The 8,709-nt window shown below is 38.3% G+C and overlaps 1 long non-coding RNA gene across 2 annotated transcripts in view; it reads right to left on the bottom strand.

The window, feature by feature from the left end:
• Window positions 1-2,112: 2,112 nt before the first annotated feature.
• The window catches only part of LOC103676998, a 45,415-nt gene continuing 38,818 nt past the window's right edge, over window positions 2,113-8,709 (bottom strand). For both annotated transcript variants that reach the window (XR_572301.1, XR_572300.2), the window contains exon 2: window positions 2,113-2,292. This is a non-coding gene — a long non-coding RNA (uncharacterized LOC103676998). The remainder of the gene's footprint in view (window positions 2,293-8,709) is intronic.

The raw sequence follows: 8,709 nt of genomic DNA, 5'->3' as shown, positions 1-8,709 counted from the left end.
GAATGCAGAATGGGTGGGGAGAACAGGAAGGGAGTGAGGAAAGGCTGTGCAGTGCTGCGTTAAACAACTGATTAGCAGAGAACATGGGTGGATCCTTAGGAAGGGTTGGCGGGGTTCCGCGGGGGCGGTGGCCACTGCTGGGATGGCGTGGTGGTTTTGATCCTGTGCAGTTCACCGCGATTGCTGAGGTACTTGGCGATTCTCAAAGTGCGTTTCCCCAAGGCTAAAGAAGCCACGCATTAAAACTCAACATTTGTTCGTGACGCACATGTTGCTAAGGGTCGGATTAGAAGGCACTTTAATTCTGCTCGTGCCTTAGCTGATGTGCGAGTAAACGCAGTTCTCGACCCGTTTACACAATAGCCAGAAGCGTTGTCTCCCTATTTAAAAAGAGAAAAGCAACGTGGCGCCCAGCCTTGGAGGGCTCCGGCTCTTACCTACCTCCCACCATGTGGCTTGCCAAGCCTTGGAATTGGCGGAGTGCAGCAGCTGCCGTGGAAGCACTGGCAAGTCCGTGCTCGATTAGGTCAACTGGTGGGAATTTATTTTGCAAAACTATTTCTAGAAACTGGTTTATTAAATATAATCTGAAATTGTTTGATAACATTTTTCTTTGACTATTCTCAAACTGATGAACTAGTTGAAAGCCCCCCCCTTCCAAAATTTACAGTGATATCATCTCACGTGCTCCAGAAGAATTTGGAAATTCATATAACAGGCATTCTGACCTATGACTAGCAGTGATTTAAAGAACCATGAATTTTTTTAAAAATTTAAAAAAAGAACCATAAATTTAATACTTCGGTAATCAATGTAAACTGTAAAATAGTTGGCAAGTCGTAGTTTTCAAACAGTTTAACCCGAGGTGGCAAAATTGTGGTAACAAAGTTCATGACTTTTACTCGGGAATATGGAAGGAAAAAACCCAGCCTGATATAAAAATTACCGTTGTCACAACCCAAAAGACTTTTCTCTATCATCCTTAGAGAACACTTCCCTCAACCGAAAGTGAAATGAGATAATGTTTTAAGCGTGAAAAACCTAATGAAAAAGACGTGGTTTGAATTTGCACTCTAGATTCCCTCCAGGGTAGTATTTGTCTTACAAGAATGTGAGTTTGTTCACATTTCTCCATGAAACCTGTTGAAAGAAGCTACGTTGTGTGGTAGGTACATGGACTACTCTTGCCATGTTTTTAAAAGCATCCAACTCAAACTGGGAATTGGGACAAAAGATATATGTTGCTTATTTTATGATAATAATAATTCAAAGAGAATGTGGTAGTTATACTTGGAATAAAGATAAAAGAGGTATTTATGTGTTTTACAAGCTATTCAATTATTTGATGGTTGCTTATTGAAATGAAGAATCTGTCTACTAAACCACCTCAAACACTAATTGTGGTGTAAACATAATTTGGCTTATAATTGCTTATAATTAGTTGCTTTTCAGTTACTATTATGCTTTTTCCCAATGCAATTTAAGTTAATATAAAAATGCCAAGAATCTTGGCAAGGTAAGTCCTTGTTAATTTGATAGAGGATAATTTAAATAGTGTCTACCAATTGGATTGGTCCTTTGTAAAATATATTATTTTTCTTAAGCATCATTACCATCTTGAGGCTCAAAGTCCCTTGTACTAATTACTAAGTTGGTCAGTTACTCTCATTTGAATATTTTGCTAAGCTTAATATGTCCAAAACATATCTTTGGCTCCCTCAGATGATTTACCACAGAGCAAGCCTGAGTGATTTTTTTAAACATAAATCCAATTATGACATTTCTCTTAATATTTAAAAATCCTCCAATGGTTTCTCCTTAGACTTAAAATCAACATTCTTTACCTTAGCCTTCAAACCCCTATATCATGTGGTCCTCAACTAATTTTTCTCCGAGCCCATCTCCACTCCCTAGGCCTATGCCCTAGGCATACTGACATTTCCCTTTTTAGGTCCTTTTCATATGTCTCAAATGCTCTCTCTCCACTTTGTATAGCTTTTTCATTCTTTTCACTTAGCTCTTAGCTTAAATGTCCCCACCTCTGAGAGGTCACCTGTAGTAGTAGGGCATAGGCTAAACTAAGATAACAAAGAGACCTCCAAATACAGTAACTCAAGAAAAAGATTAAAATTTATTTCTCTTTCACATAACATCCAGAGGCAGGGGGGTGGTGAGGCAGTTCTGCTTTAGGAGATCATACAGGGATCCTGATTCCTTCTAGCCTGTTCTTAGCACAGGGTACAATCTTCATTCATATGACTAAAGCTTGTCCACATCTGTCTATATTCCAGCCTGGAAAAAAAGGAAAAACAGAAAGTGCAGAAAAAATAATTTTCTTATGCAAATAAGGCTTGGAAATTGCAATATCAGTTCTGCTCACATGTTCACACCTAGCTGCAAGGGAGGCTGGAAAGTATGGTTCCTACTTGGGTAGCTAATTGCCTGGTCAAAACTTGGCCAATTCTGTTACTTAAGAGGAAACAAGGAGAGAATGGATGTGGGGGCCATTCTCCAGGCCTGCCACACCTTTCTTACTTTCTAATCTACGGTAGCCAAGTAGACACTCCCTAACACACCATTCTGTTTTAATTCTCTGCATAATTCTTATTGTTCTCTTGTATTTACTTATTTGTTGATTGTTAGGTCTCTGTCAGATTTTAAGCTATGTAAAACTTGTCTTTGCTTAAAACTGTATAGCATTGCCCAAAAAAAGTATTTGACATAATGTATTCAATCAGTATTAGCTGAAAACATGAATTTTTAAGTGCCCTCCTAATAGATTCTGCTTTTTCAAATGAATCTTATCTCCCAACATCCCCTCAAAGCCCATCCCCCAATTCTTCACACTATAAAAAATCTTATTCAATTTCCAATACTAGCTATAATTCCACATAACATTCTCTAGGACAGTACTCTAGCACACACTGACTGTATTATCTCTTGTTGCATGATAAATTACACAAACTTAGTTGCTTAAAACAGTGCACATTTATTATCTCACTATTTGTGTGGGTCAGGAGTTTGTGCATGGCTTAGCTGAGTCCTCTGTATCAGGGTCTCTCACAAGGCCATAATCAACCTATTGGACTGTGCTGCAGTCACATCTGAAGGTTTGACTAGGAAAGGAGCTGTTTCCTTGTTCCCGTGGTTGTTGGCAGAATTCAGTTCCTTACAAGCTACCGGACTGTGGGCCTCAGTTCCTCACTATAGGTCCTTGCCATATCCTTCATCAAACCCAGAAACAGAGAACGCTAGTAAGCCAGAAGTTACAATCTAATATAACATAATTACAGAGTGGCATTCTATTAGCTTTGTACCATTATCATATTCTACTGGTTAAGAAAATTAGAATAATGTTACAAGTTCTACCCATACTGAAGGGGAGTGGATTTGATAAGGGTGTGAATACTGGGAGTCAGGGATCATTGAGAGCCAGTTTAGGACCTACCCATCATCACACTCACTACCCTCTGGGACTCTAGAAGCATTTATTAATTTTTTAAAAAATATTTACTTATTTATTTGAGGGGGGAGGGGGTGGAGGGAAAGGGAGAGAAAAACCCAAGCCAATTCCACACTGAGCATGGAGCCCAATGTGGGGCTCAATCCCATGACCCAGAGATCATGACCCGAGCCGAAACTGAGAGTTGGAGGCCCAACCGACTGTGCCAACCCGGTGCCCCTCCAGGAGTATTCATAAATATGACCACATAATTTACCATTTAATAGCTTCATTGTTGGTTTAATATGCCAACTAAACTGGCACACCCATATCTTCTATTTGGATATTCCAATCTCAAAACAAGGCACATATACACTTTTGGATTGAATTTAAAGTGACTGAGGGGGTATGCTAGAGCTGGCTTCTTCCTGTTTGTAAGAGTTATTTGCTACGTGTTCAGAACTTTTAGGAGCCAACTGACATAGGTAGGTTGAATTGGCCATGCTGGGAGCATTTACTTCAAGGAAATTGGTAAACTCTACAATTAGGGTTCTCCATACCTTCAAAGAGTCAGTTGTTAAACATTTACCATTATACCACTGGTTGTCCCAAATCTGTCACATTCATGGTGTTGAAAACATGGTTTTCTCTAATGTAAATGTGAGTTCCACCACCCAAGGCTGTTGTGGGATTGTAAGTGATAAAAATGGTTTGGAAACTATAGAACCACATACAAGCTAAGACATGGCATTATCACTGCAACATACAGAAACAAAAAGGAAAGAAACAATACTGTCATAGCTGATGTGTTTTACATTAAATTGTGAAACAAAAGTGCCCAGATACAATCTGTCCCCAGAACTGTTGACTTCTTTGGTGTGACTAATATGAATAAGAGAAGATATGCCAAAAGTGAAAATGCAGTTTTCTTTGGAACGATTCCCCTTACTGTTCTGTGTTGTATTTCAATTTATCAGACATAGGGGAAGGACAAGTAACATTAGAAAGTGAAACTAGTGAGAGAGAATAAGAATCTCAGAATATAACAAATTTAGTGATGGTGTTTCCTAGGCTGAATTAAATATTTAGCCACAGATATAAACTTAAAAATAAGAAAGGACTGACAACGACCTTAATGGAAATGGGCAAAGCCACTTATAAACAATGTGCTGGCCATTGTCCTGGCAAAATATGCTAACATAAGTTTCTTACTTGTTTTCATCAGTAATTAAATATTCAGTAAGCAAAGAATTTGTAAAGTGCTGTTTGCAAATTTCATGTGGTTCATAAACACTTTGTTTTAGTTTTTAAATATTTAAGCAGATAGCCTCTTCAAAGGTTTTTAAAATTTTTTTTGAGACCTTTTTTTTTTTTTTTTTACTGTTTTTGAGGTCCACTTTTGTTTTCTCTTTTTTGGTTATGACCTCAACTTGTACTCATTCTGTCATCTAAAGGATTAAAAAAGTAAGTGTTTTGAATATGTATAAAATATAAATTAAATGTAAAAATATCACAAATTAAAAGGTTTTTTTACAAAATAAAATTATTTTCAGATACTTCAAAAACCTATTTTTTCAAAATGTATAATTATGTTAAAATTAAAGACAATACATATATGAATTATAATTAATAACAATTTACAATTATAAAGGTAAGTTTTTATTATTATTTTTTATTTTTAAAAGATTTTATTTATTTATTTGACAGAGAGAGTGAGAGCACAAGCAGGGGGAGTGGGAGGGAGAGGAAGAGGGAGAAGCAGGCTCCCTGCCCCTAGGACTCTAAGATTATCACCTACCTGAGCCGAGGCAGATACTTACAAGACTGAGCCACCCAGGCACCCCTAAAGGTAAGTTTTTAAATTTAATTTTTACAAATGTATGAAACATTAAATATTTTTATGAAAATTAAACTATTTGCAATTCTTGTATAACATGTCTATTTTGCTACTAATGTAAAGAGTCTGTATCACATTTCATGTATATTATGTCTATACCTACCTATACATAAATTTTTTTCTTTTTAAAGTAGGCTCCACACCCAACACAGGGCTTGAACTCACAACCCTGAGATCCAGAGCTGAGATCCAGAGTTGGATGCTCTACTGACTGAGCCACCCAGGTGCCCCGACATAAATTTAAGAATAATATAAAAGGGTTCAGTATTGCAAAATGTTCCTCAGCCATCATGTTCAACTGTTTGAATTTTCACGCTAATTTGTGAGTATCTCTGGTGTCCCGAGAGAAGAAAATGGATACTTGGCACCAGGAAAAGATACCTCGTGAGGCCCAAAGCTATTGCATTCACAGTAAGAGGAAGAATTTGACAGTTATTTTGTCTCTTCTCTTATCAGTTTCTGCTATTCAGATCCTCCCCACATTCCAAAGGTCTTTCTTCTATGTCAACAGCAATGTAAACCATGAGCCTTTATGGCACTTGTATTCAGTTGCCTTTTGCGTAGTGAACATAGGTCAAGAGACATGGAAAAGTATTTCCCTGGGGTCTAGTTGGTGTTATTTCCAGGACTGGGTGTTTAAGTTTATGGGTCACACTATGCCAACAATGTGCCCTGAATTTCAATGTTATTTAATATGTTATTTAATAAGTGCTTTTGGGGTGTATACTTGTGACATGCAAGGGCAAGGCCCTTCTTGCTGGGTCTAAGATACTGGTTTCAGAGTTCACAGAAGTTAGCTTCTAACAGCTTTTTCTACCTGTAGCTTAAAGCCCCAACTTCCCACCTCTTTCCTAGTCCTTCTATGCCACTGGTAGACAAAGTTTTCTTAGAAGTTTTTAATCTTTTGGGTCCCATCAGCCATTCTATCTCAAAAAAATCTGTCAGATTGAAATAAAAAAGCCCTGGGGTACCTGGCTGGCTCAGCCGGTAGAACATGCAACTCTTGATCTCAGGTGGTAAATTTGAGCCCCACATTGGGTGTAGAGATTACTGAAATAAAAAAGTCCGCATTCACTGAGGGACAATATTTACAGAAATTCAGTTATTGTATCTATTGCTTATAGTAAATTTTTAAGCAAGTATTATGGGAAGTAAGTTCTTCTGAACTTTTAAATTTAAGTTCTAAGGGAAAATTAGCCCCATTCTCTCCCTCTCTCAGGTCAAGCATCTCATTTCAGAAAGCAACTCAAAACTCAGAGTTTGGAGACTCATACTCTATAGAAGCCGAATACCTCTAAGTCAAAGAATTCTATCTACATACTCACATTTGAGGTTCATTTCAAGAGGAGAAAGACCTCAGGGTGCCTGAGTGCCTCAGTTGGTTGAGTATCTGACTCTTTTTTTTTTTTTTAATGATTTTTTATTATATTATGCTAGTCGCCATACAGTACATCCCCGGTTTCCGATGTAAAGTTTGATGATTCATTAGTTGCGTATAACACCCAGTGCACCATGCAATACATGCCCTCCTTACTACCCATCACCGGTCTATCCCATTCCCCCACCCCCCTCCCCTCTGAGGCCCTCAGTTTGTTTCTCATAGTCCATAGTCTCTCATGTTTCATTCCCCCTTCTGATTACCCCCCTTTCTTTATCCCTTTCTTCCCCTACTGATCATCCTAGTTCTTATATTCCACAGATGAGAGAAATCATATGATAATTGTCTTTCTCTGCTTGACTTATTTCACTTAGCATTATCTCCTCCAGTGCCGTCCATGTTGCAGCAAATGTTGAGAAATCGTTCTTTCTTCTCTTCACTACATCTGTATCTTTGGGGTAAATACCCCATAGTGCAATTGCTGGGCCATAGGGTAGCTCTATTTTTAACTTCTTAAGGAACCTCCATACTGTTTTCCAGAGCGACTGCACCAGCATGCATTCCCACCAACAGTGCAAGAGGGTTCCAATTTCTCCACCACCTTGCCAACATTTGTTGTTCCCTGTCTTGTTATTTTCACCATTCTGACTGATGTAAGGTGGTATTTCATTGTGATTTTGATTTGCATTTCCCTGATGGCAAGTGATATGGAGCATTTTTTTCATGTGTCTGTTAGCCATTTGTATGTCTTCATTGGAAAAGTGTCTGTTCATATCTTCTGCCCATTTTTTGATTTGTTTATTTGTTTCTCGTGTATTGAGTTTGAGAAGTTCTTTGTATATCTTGGATACCAGTCCTTTATCTGTAGTGTCATTTGCAAATATATTCTCCCAAGTATCTGACTCTTGATTTCGGGTCAGGTCATGATCTCAGGGTGGTAGGATCCAGTGCCAGGCAAGGAGCCTGCTGAAGAGTCTTGCTCTTTGCCCTGCTACCCCCCCCCCCCCCTGCTCTCTCTCAAAAAAAAAAAAAAAAGGCAAAAGCCACACCCTCAACTTGGTCTTTCTAGGGTGAAGCCCACAAGTTCAGAAGCCAAGAAGTTACAATCTGTTTTGTAGTGCTTAAATACTTACAGCCAAGTATCAGATATTAGAAGAAAACTTTCCTTCAACATTTAGAGAGAGATCAAAGTAAATAGGAAAGAAAGGAAACCAGAGGAAATAGAAATAATGTAGGCAGTGGAAGTAAACTTCCAAGGAAAAAGACCATAATTATACACCATGGGGATAGGAGAAATTATTCTATCCACAAAAACAAACAGAACAGACAAAAACAGAATACTACATAAATAAAAAATGTTCAAAGAACAAAAGAGAGTGCTTGAAAATTAAAAATAGGATAGCTGATTTAAAAAAAGGTGGGAGATAAATTTGAAGAACTCTCTGGGGCATTTGTGTGGCTCAGTGAGTTAAGTGTTTGACTCTTGATCTCTGCTCAGATCTTGATCTCAGGGTTGTGAGTTCAAGCCCCATACTGGGCTCCATGCCTTGTGTGGAGCCTACTTAAAAGATAAAAATAAGAAAATAAAAGTTAAGAAATCTCTGAGGGGCACCTGGGTGGCTCAGTCAGTTAAGCTCTGCCTTCAGCTCAGGTCATGATCCCAGGGGCTTGCGATCGAGCCTCAAATTGGGTTCCTTCTCCCTCTCCCTCTGCCCGCTCATGCTCTCTCTCACTCACTCTCTTTCTCAAATAAATAAAATCTTATAAAAAATAAAAATTTGTTCATGACTTATTCTCTTGTACTCTCCTTACTTGAGAAAGGTAATAACTGGAAGAATTGGAGCAATAATCTATCACTATAAATTGTTATCTCTCTTAGGATATCTTTATTTGCAGCTGAAGAATAAGAGCTGTTCTGGCACCTGGAAACACGTTTTAGTTGGTCATTCAAAGCTTCCACTCATTCTGGAAGCTAGAGAGGTCAGCAGGAAC

The sequence above is a fragment of the Ursus maritimus genome, unplaced genomic scaffold, assembly GCF_017311325.1.
Source record: "Ursus maritimus isolate PB19 unplaced genomic scaffold, ASM1731132v1 scaffold_13, whole genome shotgun sequence".
Classification (NCBI taxonomy): Eukaryota; Metazoa; Chordata; class Mammalia; order Carnivora; family Ursidae; genus Ursus; species Ursus maritimus.
The sequence above is the reverse complement of the archived record's forward strand: the minus strand, read 5'-3'. Positions and strand labels throughout refer to the sequence as shown.